At 37.3% G+C, this 14983-nt stretch overlaps 1 protein-coding gene and 1 non-coding gene across 14 annotated transcripts in view; both read left to right on the forward strand.

Annotated features, from left to right (window-relative positions):
* SSBP2 (single stranded DNA binding protein 2) overlaps positions 1-14983 on the forward strand; it is a 221967-nt gene that overhangs the window by 151533 nt on the left and 55451 nt on the right. The window lies entirely within an intron of this gene.
* On the forward strand, positions 2539-2645 carry LOC114230192 (U6 spliceosomal RNA). Its single transcript, XR_003616054.1, has one exon. It is a non-coding gene; the product is annotated as a U6 spliceosomal RNA (small nuclear RNA).

Here is a 14983-nt window from a genome sequence, read left to right on the forward strand (position 1 = left end):
GAAAGTAGAGGGAGCCTAGGCAGGAGTTCCTGGACATGAAGTTGGGAAGATACCTTCTAGCACAGTGGTCGGCAAACTCATTAGTCAACAGAGCCAAATATCAACAGTACAACGATTGAAATTTCTTTTGAGAGCCAAATTTTTTAAACTTAAACTTCTTCTAATGCCACTTCTTCAAAATAGACTCTCCCAGGCCTTGGTATTTTGTGGAAGAGCCACACTCAAGGGGCCAAAGAGCCGCATGTGGCTCGCAAGCCGCAGTTTGCCGACCACGGTTCTAGCACATTGAGAGGGGCCCTATATGCCACGTTAAAACTGGAATCCTTATTCAGGAGGCCTGGAAGAGCTGTCAGACATCTTTTAGAAGGACCTGAATTCAAACTATAGAGTGTAATCAGGCTTTGTTAGGCACCTACGACACCATTATATACAAAGCCCTTGCCCTCAAAAAACTCATGGTATGGTTAATGAGAGAGAGAGAGAGAGAGAGAGAGAGAAGAGAGAGAGAGAGAGAGAAGGCAATTAGAGTATAGAAAGAACATGGCCATATAAAATGAATAGGGTGTTCTCTTAGAGCAAATCAGAAGGCTGCTAAAAACCAATCTTGGGAGGGGCATTTCAGGGAAATAGTAAATGAAATCCAAATTGGCATCTAAAGATGAGTTTGGCAAAGGAGGCAGGGAGAGAGAGAAAGAATATTCCAGGAAGAGGAAAAAGAATTTCAAAGACCCAGAGTGGAAAGCAGAGAGACCAAATGTAAAAGCAGAGCTTAATTAGCTAAAGGGACCGTGGCTAGTGATGTCTCCAGAGGAACCTTGAGGAGCCTTATAGATTAGTTAAGCATTTGTACCTTGATCTTAAGGGCTGCAGTAAGCTATTGAAGGATTTTAAGCAAGAGAGAGGCCTGTCCATATTTGCATTTTTAGAAAAATCGCTCCAGTTGCAGTGTGTAGCCAGGATTGCAGTGGGACAAGCCTGAGGGTAGGGAGACTATTGAGGAGTCTGGTACAGGAATCCAGGGGAGATTTAATGATGGCCTGGACTGAGAGTGTCAGTGAGTATGGAGAAAGATGAACAGATTTGAGTGACAAATAAATGTGAGATTATGAGTGAAAGAATTCCAAGAATAGTATCTGTTTTCTGGCTCTCACCTGGGCAGATGGAAGTTTCATTTTCTGAGCCCACAAGTGAGGAGTAGGATTGAGGTGAACAGGTGAGGTTTCTGTGGGACCTCCAAGAGATATCTCTTAAGGCCAGTGAATTTACAGGTTTGAAGCCTAAGCTAATGGTCTAGGCTAGAGATAAAAATTTCAGGATTATCATCATATTAAGGGCACTTGAATCCACAGTGCCTTCATGAACTGTCCATGGGGAAGGTACAGAATGAGACGGTGAGAGGGGAAACAACGGAACTCCAAAAACACTAACACTCAAAAGATGAACAAAGGCAACAGAACCCATTACAGAGCGGGATGCAGGGGGATCGTTGGTTGGCTATGACAGTAGCCCAAAGGAGACAGTTTGTGGACATCTTCAAGAGCAGTGGCATTTACTGTATTCTAGTTGCTAGACCTTCAGTTTTCTTAACTGAATCTGTTGAAAACTAATTGGAAAGGAAGCAGCAATTCATAGTGATGTTTGCTAGGTCTCAGTTGGTTAAACCAAATTAGGAGTAGAAAAGAGCTGGAGGAATCAAGAATGAATCTGAGGCTCAGCCGGCGTGGCTCAGTGGTTGAACGGAGACCTGTAAACCAGGAGGTCACGGTTTGATTCCCAGGCGGGGCACAGGCCCGGGTTGCAGGCTTGATCCCCAGTAGGGGACGTGCAGTCTCTATTGTCATTGATGTTTCTATCTCTCTCTCCCTCTCCTTCTTCTCTGAAATCAATCAAAAATTTTTTTTAAATAATGAATCTGAGTTTCCAACTTTGGGCGTCTGGAAAATTTTAATTTCTTTATCTAACTTAAGAAAGATAGGACTTAGAAAAAAATGTTAGATATGTTTGAGTTTGATACATGTCATCCCTCTATTCAGGGAGACCATTCCAGCTAATCCTAAATACTCTTTTCCCGTTCAACGGGATGAAATATGTCCAGTCTCCCTAGGAATGTCTTTCTGAAATATTGAATAATTCAAACTATCAAAGTTTTTAAAAAGAAATAGGATGTATCTTTTGGTACATATAGGATCAGACTACTCAAGTATTTCCTAAATATCAGCATTGGTTTCCTACTGTGATTGGGCCATACTTCAGCATGATTCTGGCCATCCCCTTTGCTAGTGAAGACTAGCTGCCTTCTCTGAGTAGAAATAGCAACAAACAATTATAATTCAAGTTCTCACACCAGTTTCTAGTCCAGTTACAAAAAAAATATTAAACTCCGGTAGTTACCTAGAGTATGAGAATAGTTTCAAATCCCCATCGTTAGTGAAGAAGTGTAAAGCTTATTTGGGGGCAGCTGGAATGGGACTAGAGCAGGAAAGAATTGAACCTATTCGAATTTTAATGAATAAATGAAACTAAAGAAAGAAGAATTTGGTGCTCACTTCGGCAGCACATATACTAAAATTGGAATGATACAGAGAAGATTAGCATGGCCCATGCGCAAGGATGACATGCAAATTCGTGAAGTGTTCCATGTTTAAAAGAAAGAATTTGTAACTAGCATATAAAACACTGGATTTAGTAGTTTGGAGCTTAACTTACTATGTGATCATATCATAAGAAGTACATTAAAATATTTCTCCTAAGTAGACAAATATACTTCTTCTATCCCTGTTAACATTGCAGGCCCCTTTTATTCTATCTCTGACTTAAATACATTACCAAGTGGAATTATCACAAACTAAATTTGTGATTATATAACAACTCCATTTGAATAATAGCAATTAAACTCTAAAATGAATAATTATGATTAATACCTCATACATTGAACAAGTCCATCCTGGAAGGCAGACTGGAGATTAGTGTCTTTCTATTTGTGACAGATATTAACGTTGTTCATACTTACACTTTGATGTTTTTATTGAAATGGGAGAGCTTCTGTTGTTGAGTAGGAAACCAATTAAGTAAAATCAATGGGAATAGTTTGGCATGCAAAGGAGATATCAATTTAGTAAAATAAAGCCATTTAAAGTAAGTCACATATACTTATTTACTTTGAGTCTTTCATCAAAGGAATAATTTCTATACTAAACCCTATAAAGTCTCAAAGTATCCTACCATGGAACTGGTGAAGGGTTTTAGAGCAGCTTTCTTAAATTGGGAAGTCTTGCTACGGGGGTCAGAGGGAAGGAGACTTTCTTAAATTTCTACTAGGCTTCAAACCTAAATGTTCGTTGGCCTGTGTGTTCATTTGTCAATGTGAGTGGAAGAAAATACAGTATTGTGGTACAATGAACGTATGCATAGTGGACTCAGTACACTCAGAACTGAGTTTGTAATCTGCCTCGCCTGCGCCTGTGCTAGAATCTTATTCAGAAGTTTCACTGAATACTAGCAAATCCGAATTATGTATTAGAAGCGTCAATCTGCTATTTATTCATTCTCATAGCATTCTTACTAAAAGAGAGGCAAAGTTTGATTCCTATAATTTTATTGTGTAGGCAGCAGTGTTCCTTGAACCAATTAGATTTTCTTCTCAGTTATGTATAATAATCAAAATAGTTTAGTAAAATGCATAAAATAAAAAAAGTTCTCATTCTTTTGTGCTTTAAAAAAATTAAAAGTCTTAACTTTCTTACCTTATGAAGTACTATAATTTTATAGATTTGAGTAACAAGAAAACTTCTCTTGTGAATTTACTATAACTTGTGCCACATTAAAAAATAAAAAAGAACATTTCTTATTTCAACCAAAAAAAATTGGAGGAAGGGGATGAAAATACTTTTTTCCCTCCTTTCTTCTTTTTATCATAAGAAAACTTTTAAGAAGAAAACTATATCTTTTTTTAAACTTTAAATATGTTTTTATTGATTTTAGAGAGAGGAAGGGAGATAGAAACAACTAGAAATATGCATTGGTTGCCTCCTGCATGCCCCCTACTGAGATCTAGCCCGAAACTTAGGCATATGCCCTGACCAGGAATCCAACCAGTAACCTCTTGGCTCATGGGTCAGTGCTCAACCATGGAGCCACATTTGCTGGGCCTATATGTTGTTTTTATCATTCTACTAAATATATATGTAGTATATAAAACCACAATATAATATTTTAATAAATACTGATGTAGATATCTTTGAGCATAGACCTAATATGGGGTATACTTGTAAACATCTAATTTTGATCTTTGTATAGCCTTTTGTTCATTGTTACCATGTTATGTTTTATTTTGATTTTCATGTTGATACATTTACTGTATTCTAGTGCCTGGATCTTTAGTTTTAACTGAAACTGTTGCAAACTAATGGTCTATTGATGTTGGGTTGTAAATTTAAGGCTTTGACATGAATAAGATTATAAATACTTGTTAAAGATAATGTGTACCAAGTAATTTAGTTTCATACTAAGATGGTCATCCATGTTTTAAAATCGGAATTGATCGCAACTCTGATAAGGCAGGAAACATGTAGCGGCAGGTTTGTAAGGCATGTTTTCTTCACAGGCATGACGTGAGCAATGGTAAAGCTGCCTTGCCATCTAGTGGTGGTTTGCAGATGTCTCTACTCTTCAGGGTATGTTTTCCAAAGGTTTTATTTTTAGCAAGACTGCACTGTAGCAGACTGACCTAACACTTCGACATAGTAATAACGCAATAAGAAGAACAAAAATTAGAAAGAAATGTCCCCCTTTCTCCTCAGTGGTATTATTGATTAGAAAAAGCTCAATATAAATCACTTACAATGAAGATGAAAACAAAGCTTAGCTTAGGGCAATAGTCTTAATATGTTAAAAGAAAAAAGTTAAAATGAATCAAAAATGAGAAAAATGTTTATTTAACACTTGAAACTGAAAAAGAAAAACAGAAAGAAATGTTTTTGCAAGCCCTGGTTAAATGCTTCTGGAGGTCGATTTATTTAACCTATTTCTGGAAATAAGCCCTGCATTTTGATGATACCTTCAGAACCAAGTATACCCACCTGCTCTGCTATTCCTAATCAGACTCTGAGAATGCAGCTATTTTATTATGAGTGGCACCTGGTTTACTGGATTATGTATACACATAGTTAAATAGTCTGCATGCCTTCTCAGTTCCCTTCTGTTGTTATTAATCTTCATATTGTCTTCACTCCCAATGGTTTGTTTGTCTTTCCTCTTTCCTTCCTGACCACGGCTGTTTCAGAAATTAGTCTTGGGAAATACTCTAACCTCGAGAACCGCTCCCTTTCCCTCTCCCAGAAGTTGTAGATACTATCTTTGATCTTAGATAACAAACTAAAAGATTAGTTCGAATATCTTTTCTTAGTTTGAATAAATAAGATACTGAAAATCCCAAGCAGAACTGACTTATTGAACTAACACTATCAATGTATATATCGTTTTAAAATCCCAACATTAAAAATGGCATTTCTCAGAACTAAATGCACCAGGAGTTAGAGAATGGAGGTGGGAAAGCTTACTTACTTATCGAAGTTCAAGAAATAGAAATTAAGTTTAATTTTCTTACAAAGGTAATTTTGAAACTTTAAAGGGCAGAGATTCTAAATATTAAAAATAGAACAGGTCTCTCTCTAGTATAAAGATAAAAGCGGCGTAACAGCTGCTGGCTTTGATAATGCCTTCCTGCAGTTGTGGTAATAGTTTTTTCTGGCCTCAACTATTAAAATAAATTAAAACTGCTCAGCTTGAGCACCTAAGTGAGCTTTTTAACAAATTGCAGTTTCAAACAACTGAAGTCCTAGCAGCAGTGACTGGACGGACAGAGAGCCGAGGAGGGAAAGTCGGGCTTAGAGTCTTCACTGAGGTTTCCCTATCAGGATGGAATGAAATTGTTTTCTCTCAGAAATCCTTCTTTTTTGTTTATGTGTTTCTCCTTTGGAGGGAAAGGTTAGCTTGGCCATCCTAGACCAATATTTGTTTTGCTTTCACTTTCATGCTACAGGTGTCAAGATATTTAATATTAAACAATAAAATACCATATTTTAAAATTATTCCTGTGGTGAGAGCTAATCTATTTTTCAAATAATTTGAAATTAAAGTTTTTCTTTTGAAAAATATCTAACTGAAAATTTTCCCAGAGTGCTAAAATTTTCATTAGAGCCCCTTGGGGGGGCAATATGTATACCAAATTGCCAACATGCAAAAGCTATTTATAACACAATTTTATTTTTATTTAAGGTTGATTATAGAAGTAAAAATGGTCTATTGTTTGAGAAATTAAAGATAAGGAAAAATATGAATTTCCTATGTAGGTGGGATAGATTTGTCTTAAGTATACATTAGGATGCTTTCAACTTTTAAAAAAATGGCTTATCATTAGGTCGTACTCAGGAATAACTTACCTTATGTTCTGTATCTGGGGTCCACAAAACGTGAAAGCCAGATTAGTGAATATTTTAGGCTTTAAACGCACATCTCAACTCTGTTGTTATAGTGAAAAAGCAGACATAGGCACTATGTAAACTAATAAGCATGGCTGTTCCAGTAAAACATTATTTACAACAACGAGTGGGGGGCCAGAGCTGGCCCATGGGCCATGATTTGTCCCCTCCTGTTCTATAGGAATATGGTCACCACTCGACAGCCTGTGGGAGACCCAGCGGGTGGGGTCCAGAGCACTTTCTCCAAGTGTATCCTGTGCACTGCGGGTGTGAGAGTCCTGGAAGTCACCCACTCCTGGTGTGTCCCAGTTCTTGGGAGTGGGGGTGTAGGACGAGAAATCCTTTATGTTTTGTTGTTTTGTTTTTAACAGATAAATCTTACAAACTGAAATTTGAGAACCACTGGCTAAGATTTCTGAGAGCATTCAGCAACAAATATTGCTGCGCTTCCCACCCTCACCTACTAGAGTTACTACTGCAGTCAACAAGATAAATAGAAATCCCTGCCCACATAGAACTCAGAGTCTACGAAGGGAGACTGTCAATAAACAAAATAAATATTCTAAAACATATGATATGCTGGATAATGGTCAGGGCTAGGGAGAAAAATGAAACCGAAAAGGAAAGTAGGCAGCCTTGCAGGAATTTTGGGTAGAGTGGCCAGATGCCATTTAAGTAAAGACCCAAAGGAAATGAAGGAACATGCATTCCATATCTGGGAGGAGGGTGCTAGGCTGAGGGACAGGAAAGCATAAAGCCCCTGAGTTCAAAGCATGGCTGGCTTTTTGCAGGGACAACAATGTCTGGGTAGCTCAAGTGGAGTGTCAGCTGGGGAGAAGAGTTAGATATGAAGTCTTAGATAACAGAAATCCTTATCAGGTAGTCTTTATAGGTCATCGTAGGGATTTGGGGTTTGACTCTGATTAGAAGGTTTGAACAGGGTTATTGTGGCTGCTATGTCCAGATTAATCTGTAGGAGGGAAGGATGGGAATAGGGAGACCAGTGTGGACGTCATTGCAAAATTCTGACAAGAGATTATTATGGCCTGGACTAAGAGGGTAGCAGTGGTAAGAAATGATTGGTTTCTAGATATATTATGAAGCTAGAGCCAACAGATTTCGGTGATGGTTTGAACTTGTGATATGAGGGAAAAGGCTAAATCAAGGGTGACGGCAAGGGTTTTGGCCTAGTCAGCTGGAAACATGGAGTTGACATTTCTCATGTAGGTAAAACTTCAAGAGGAGGTGTGAGGGGAAATAAGTTTAATTTTGAATTTAAGATTAAGATGGCTATTAGATTTTCACAAGAGGTTGAATAGGGAACAAGATATCAAAGTTTGGAGTTTTATGTTTAAGGCTTGGGCTAGAGATGTAATTTGGAGAGTCATTAGCATATGGATGATAATTAAAGCTGTGAGCCTGGATAACATCACCAAGATAGTGAGTATAGATAGAGATAGGAGCTCTACAAGGATCCCCCACACTCTGATGCTAAGAAGTCAGGGAGATGAGGAGGAGCCAGCAAAGAACAATGAGAAGGAGCAGCCTACGAGATTGGAAGAATACCAGGCAATGCGCTATCCTGGAAGCCAAAAGAAAAAAAAAATGTTTCAAGGAGAGAAATGATCAGCTGCTGATAGTCCACGTTGGTTGAGGGCTGACAGTTGACCCCTGGCTTTAACAAGAAGGTCATTGGTGGCCTTGATAAGGCAGTTTCAATAGAGTGATGGGGATGAAACCCTCGTAAAAGTGGACTCAGATAAGCTGGAAAGAAACTAGAGTCAACAAGTATGTCCAACTCTTTCAAAGAGTTTTGCTCTAAAGGGAAAGAGAAATGAGGCATGGAGGGAGATCAGGGAGGTCAGAGAAATGCTGCTGGGAGTGAAGAGTCAGCTGTCATAAACTGCTCATCCCCATGGAGGGACAGCTCTGCTGGCACCCTGGGAAGAGAGTGTGTAGCCATTGCCAGGTGTCATCGATCTGCCAGCAACCGGGTATAATCTGGAGTCCAAGTTATAACCCCAGGGAATAGAGTAATCCGATGTCCTTTGTGCACAGTAGGATACATATCAAGAAAGAGTAAAAATAATTGATTACTTAGAATTCTCCCAAGTGTGAATACCGTCTTCTGTCATTTTTATATCCTATAAACGATTTCCGACATTACACTTTTGACATCTGTAAATATTTTTTCTACTTGAATTTGTCTTATAAATTTTATTGTGTACATGTATCTATTTAAGACACATGTATTCCAAAATGTATATTTTAAATTGGAGATGGAGAAATAACTTTAGTTTGTACAAGTTGAATTCTCTCATCTTGCTTATTTTTATACTTTTTAACATTAGTCAAATCAGTAAACTCTAGTTTCAAAAGACTTTTTGGTGCATTAGTAATTTAGAAAGTCTTTCTGTTCTGTAGAAAGACCATTTTATATAGTTTAGACATGAGTAATTTCAAGTATAGACTTCATGTTTACAGGTAAGTAACCAAGTAATTATGAGAGTATCACTTTATTTCTAAAGAAAGTAAAAATATACAGGGGTGAGCAAAAGTAGGTTTACAGTTGTGAGTACACGAAACAGAGTTTATTTTCTATTGTTTATTAATTATTGTATTATTTATTTGTATTACAACTGTAAATCTACTTTTTCCCACTCCTGTATACAATCTGCCACTTGTATCAGAACACAAACCCCATAGGATAGTTTCTTTAACAAATGTTATCATTGCTTGTAAATTTGAAGGGACTCCTAATCAGTAGAAATTTTCCTAGCATATCACAATGTTCAAAGGATCAGGCAAAGTAGCATTTTTCTTTTGCAGTGGTACATTTAGGTAAATGATCTCTCTCACACACTTGCATCTGGAATGAGTTTAGATCAGTAGTTCTCAACCTTCCTAATGCCGCGACCCTTTAATACAGTTCCTCATGTTGTGGTGACCCCCAACCATAAAATTATTTTCGTTGCTACTTCATAACTGTAATTTTGCTCCTGTTATGAATCGTAATGCTACTGTTATGAATCTGATATGCAGGATGTCTTAGGCGACCCCTGTGAAAGGGTCGTTCAACCCCCAAAGGGGTCGCGACCCACAGGTTGAGAACCGCTGGTTTAGATGGAAGTCTGACTATAAAATAAGGAAAACAAAGAAGGGTACACTTTTGCATTCTTTAATGAAAAATTAAGAGTGACATATAAAAATTATTGTTTTAACTTCTTTTTTGGTTGAACCAGTGATCATTTATCCTAAATTATAAATCTCAAATATTTCTTTTCATACCCATAGTGTTGTTGTTTTTTAATACACTAAGGTCGATCTGTCCTTGTGACTTCAGTCAGTAGTGGGAGGCAGCACAGAGCTAACTTAGTGTAGGATTCCAGCTACTTGTCCCACGGACACCAGAAAAATGTGTCTATGTGTGTTTGTGAGTATAAGTTAATCTAAAACAAAATATTAAAGTTTTTGTAGAATATTATCAAACTTACATAGTTTATTAGACCAGCAGCCAGCATAGTCCCCATTCATGTATCTAACATATAGTAATGAAGGCTTCAGAAATAGAATGTTTTTGAAAAGGCCATAATGTAAATTAGCAATTTTGATGCTTAGACTAAATCCATATCAAAAGTATAACTCAGTGCTGAATTGCCAAAATAACATCTAGGAAACTGGATCTGTTAATATTTTGCAGTGACTTTATGAGTTGCTTTAATTGTGTTGATGATGATAGAATATCTAAGATGTATGAGACATAAACTACATATTTATGCTTATCAGCAGAATATGCCAGCACAAGTATGTCATTTTGTGAGCTAAATTAGTTTAATACTAGTTGGAATTAAAATGTGTTAATCAAGAGTGTCTTATTCACTGGGGTGTCAGTAATGTCTGATGGAGATTTTCATGAAAAACAGAAAAGAAACTAGACCAATTAAAATACATAAATTGTAAAGTAACTTTGACAAAATTCATTTGCTGCATAATTTAGGCTTCATTACTTTTCTACAGAAAAAAAGAACTCATGAAGAAATCTCACAAAGTATCTCATGGAATTACAAATATAAAAACATGTGAATGTTCTTACTATGTATAAGATGTCTGAAATGAAATGTTAAGTCACAACATTCTGTAATGATTTTTCAAAATAATATTCTCAGTAGCACATGACTTTAAGAAACAACACACTTAAGAAAAAAAGATTGTCTCCTAAGGGAAATATAGAATAGCAAAGTAGAAAATAGAAATCTGTATAGGAAAATCATGCACAGCCAAAAGAACTGTGCATTAACTAAAAAAAAATGGACACAGACTGAATAAAAAGTAATATTTAGTTTTTTTAAGTTTATGTTTTTGGGTAAATCTTACAGTGAATATATTTGTATTAACTTTCCAGGACTATAGGTAAATAATCAAAACCTGTCATATTTATCATTTTCTAAAATTATGTTGGGGAGTTTTTTCCCTTGAAAGATATGAAAATAATTTTTGTCATAGAGTGTGTCTTATTCCCTTCTGTCTGCTTAAAACAGTACATCAGAATATCAGAAGAAAGATTAAATGTGTCTAAAAGCCATGTCTGCCCAGGACCAAATAAGCTAGATATTTGATCTTTATGTAATTAATGGAATTACTGAAGATAACCCATATTTTCTCAGGCTCTATATCACTTTGTACTTTGTGTTTCTGCCTAAAAGCTGATTAATTTTTGGCAAATAACCATTTTGTAACAGATTTTTGGACTCAAGATGGTTATGTGCTAAAGACAATTTGATATGAAGACAGCAGAATGTTTAATGTTCTTACTCAAATCTGAGCCTTTTTTTAATGGAAAGAAAATATATAAGCTGTGGGGGAAGGGAAAATTTTCCTTCTTCTTCTGGTTGGTCTAATCAAATTGACATGAGACAGATTAACAGATGAAAATAACCAAATTTACTACATATGTAATATAGGGTTCCATAACAATATGAGACCTGAGGAAACCAGGCAGTTGAGTCTTATATGTCATACTGAGCTAAGGAGAAGGAGGCGGGGGAGGGGGGTAATGGCTTGAGGCTCCACAAGGGAGGAAGGCAATTCACGATTCCCATGGAGATGGAAAAATAAATGTTTGGGCCATCTTTAACAATGGGACAAAGAGGACTTTGATCAAAGGGAGCTTGCTAGATTCCTCCCTATCACATACTACTTCATATTAAACTTACCTCTGTGTCCATTGTTACCTATGAGAGCTCCCTTCCTGGAGCAGGTCCTCTACCTAATTTTCTTTTAGGCAGTTAGGGAGATCAAAGGTTCTTCCTGGGTCTCGGTTTCTTAAAAATAATCAGCTTAAAATGATCAATACCTCAAAGAGGCATATTTTGGAGTGGCAAACTTTGCTCCCTTTCAGCTAAAACATGTTTCTGAGACCTAAGAATTACAGCTTTTTGATAGTTTAGTCTACAAAGACTGTCTCATGTATAAACACAGCACTTTATGAGACAAACTGTGAGATAAGCTGCTATATGGAGTTCTTAGCAGTTTTCATGGCTGGCCTATGCTTCAGAAAAAGATCATTAAGGTACCATACTTTCTTTGCCAAATCATACATAAATTAAGCTGACATTCTTTTTTTGCCAAAAGGTTATGACTAAATATTAGTACTCTATAAAACTGCCTTAGAATTATTATTTTAAACTCTGACATCCCAGAAATAGTAAGATAAACCTAAAAGCAGTAGAACAGAATAAAAGGCCTTATTACGCATCTAAATTGTAAGTTCTCTTATATGTTGTTGATATGTATATTGTAATTATAACTCAGTATCTTCTTGGTCTCTCCAACACTTGTTCATTGCCTACTTTTATCAGGTCCTCTGGAAGATATAACGTATCCTACTTAAGCAAGCAGAATTTCTCCCTCTATACATATTTTATAAGCATTTCCCCTAGAAAACCAGGTATACTATGCCAATACTGTGGCTTACAGTTTATAATATCAATAGATACTAGCTGTTTTTAACAAGACAATAAACTGGTCAGGTGAGATTTTATACTCGAGAACCAAGCTTTATTTCATCTTTTGCTGGTTTTTACAGTCTTCCATCAACGTTGCTCATTCACTGGGTCAATGAGCCAGCTGTGGAACCAACCAAATATTTACTGAATGCTACTCGGTGTATGCTCTCCCAGATGTGCTAACGGCTTCCTTCCTGAACCTCATTAGAAGTTATCACATTATAATGAACAGTTTGATTATACTGGTGATACTCCTCTAATAATACCACATCCATTTACCGCCATTCCCCCACTCAGCTTCTACTATTCCCTGTCGGCATTTGACTTTCAAAACACAGACTAAAGACTACATATATTATCAAAGCTCCCCCAAAAATGTTCAAGAAAAGAGAGATAAAGCTTAGTGAATGTATTTATTTCAGTTGTCACATTTCTTTTCCTCCAGTAAATCCAGATCACATGCTAATTAGTGCTTTATATGCAAATTAACTTGCTTACCTGAAATACCATTGCCTCTTCAGCTTTTCATGGTTGAGTGGTAGCCAGGGTAAAGAATTCTACATTAAGGGAATGGTTGCACAGTTGATGGGAGGCCTAGGAAGAAGTGCGAAGTCAGACAATTTATTTGTGGTCAGTTGGTTGTAAGAATGAAGTATGTGTATCTGCCTTTATTCTATAAATGTATTGCTGTAGCAGAATGTTACAGCAGTTAAGAAAACTAAAGTGCTAGTTAAGAAATTTGGTCTGTTGTACATGAAATAAGCTTTTAAACTCTACAGAGTAAAACTTTCTACTCTACAAATGTGTCAAAAGGCATATTCAAATAAAATTATAAAATTCCGATTTTACTATAATTGTACAATAAAGAACTTGTAAAACTTCAAGGGATTTTCACTTGCTAAATTGTTTTGAAGTTCATATTTTTTTAAACTTGGTAATTGTATAGTATTTCTTTCAGTCATTTAGAAAAGTATTATTCATTATTCTTTTCAAAATTAGAAGCAAATCGCACATGAATAATTTTGTCCTCAAAAAAGTTCAAAGTTACTTTGAATTACATAAATTGTGCATAATTATATATTTTAGAATATACCTCAGACTTCCAAATTTTCAGAAGCATGAACTAAATGCTACATTTGTTCCCTCTAAAGAAGTTAGTGTTATTCTTCTCTTCATCACTGATATGTTCTAAATTATGCTCATAAAATAAAACATAGTATATAGAAAGTGGTTAAATGATTGGTATTTAAAAAAAATCTTTTAGCCAAAACTGGTTTGGCTCAGTGGATAGAGCGTCGGCCTGTGGACTGAAAGGTCCCAGGTTCGATTCTGGTCAAGGGCATGTACCTTGGTTGCGGGCACATCCCCAGTGGAGGGTGTGCAGGAAGCAGCTGATCGATGTTTCTCATCAATGTTTCTAGCTTTCTATCCCTCTCCCTTCCTCTCTGTAAAAAATCAATAAAATATATATTTTTTTTAAATCTTTTACTTTTTAATGATTAAAATTTTTCTTTATCAATTTGTTCTTAAACCCTAAGAGTTAAAGGGTTTCTAAAGTCATGTTGAAATATTTAAAATAAGATTTAAGGTGATTTATACATTGCTACATCAATTTTAAGGATCTAGGAAATACCAATTTTATTTTATGGATAAACTAGAGGCCCGGTGCATGAAAATTTATGCACTGGAGTGGGGGGTCCCTCAGCCTGGCCTGCCCCCTCTCACAGACCAGGAGCCCTCAGGGGTGGGAGGTGACCCGGCAATCAGGGGAAGGCGACGCCCCCATCACACCTCTGCTGCTGCCACTGCCAGCAGTGCAAGCCTTGGCTGGCCCTGGTTACCTGAGCCTTGGGCAGCCCTGGGTGTCTGGGAAGCCACCATCCGAGGCTTGCCTGCTCCTCAGGCCAGCCCTGGGTGGCTGGGAAGCCGCCATCTGAGGCTTGCCGGCACCTCAGGCTGGACTTGGGCAGTTGGGCAGCCACCATCTGAGGCTTGCCTGCGCCTCGGGCCGGCCCTGGGCGGCTGGGGGGCTGAGGGGACTGGCGCCACCATCTTGTGGCTGTGGGCACTCCATCTTTGAGGGTGGGGCAGTCAATTAGCATATTCCCTCATTGGCTGTGGGCGCTGCCATCTTTGTGACAGCATGAGGGTCAATTAGCATATTCCCTCTTTATTAGATAGGATTACATTTTGCCGCCTCACATTAAGGTAATGACTGCCTGATACGGTTTTGTGCTCTTTCCTCTGAAGTGGGTTTTCTACATATCAAGGCACATGTCTCCCCGCAGTGTACTCTATGACTATGGTGTGAACAGAGTGCTAAGGAAGTAGAGGGAAAGGAGCCTAGGAAGGTTCTTTAAAGAGGCAATGACATGTAAACTGGCCCTTGGAGGATTAGTAGAAATTTACTTGGCAGAGAAAGGAGAGTACAGAGTATTCTCAAGAAACAGAGACTATTCTGCTGTGGATAAATCATATTTATAGGTTTTTTTAAAGCTA

The sequence above is a fragment of the Eptesicus fuscus genome, chromosome 4 (genome assembly GCF_027574615.1).
Source record: "Eptesicus fuscus isolate TK198812 chromosome 4, DD_ASM_mEF_20220401, whole genome shotgun sequence".
NCBI classification, from domain to species: Eukaryota; Metazoa; Chordata; class Mammalia; order Chiroptera; family Vespertilionidae; genus Eptesicus; species Eptesicus fuscus.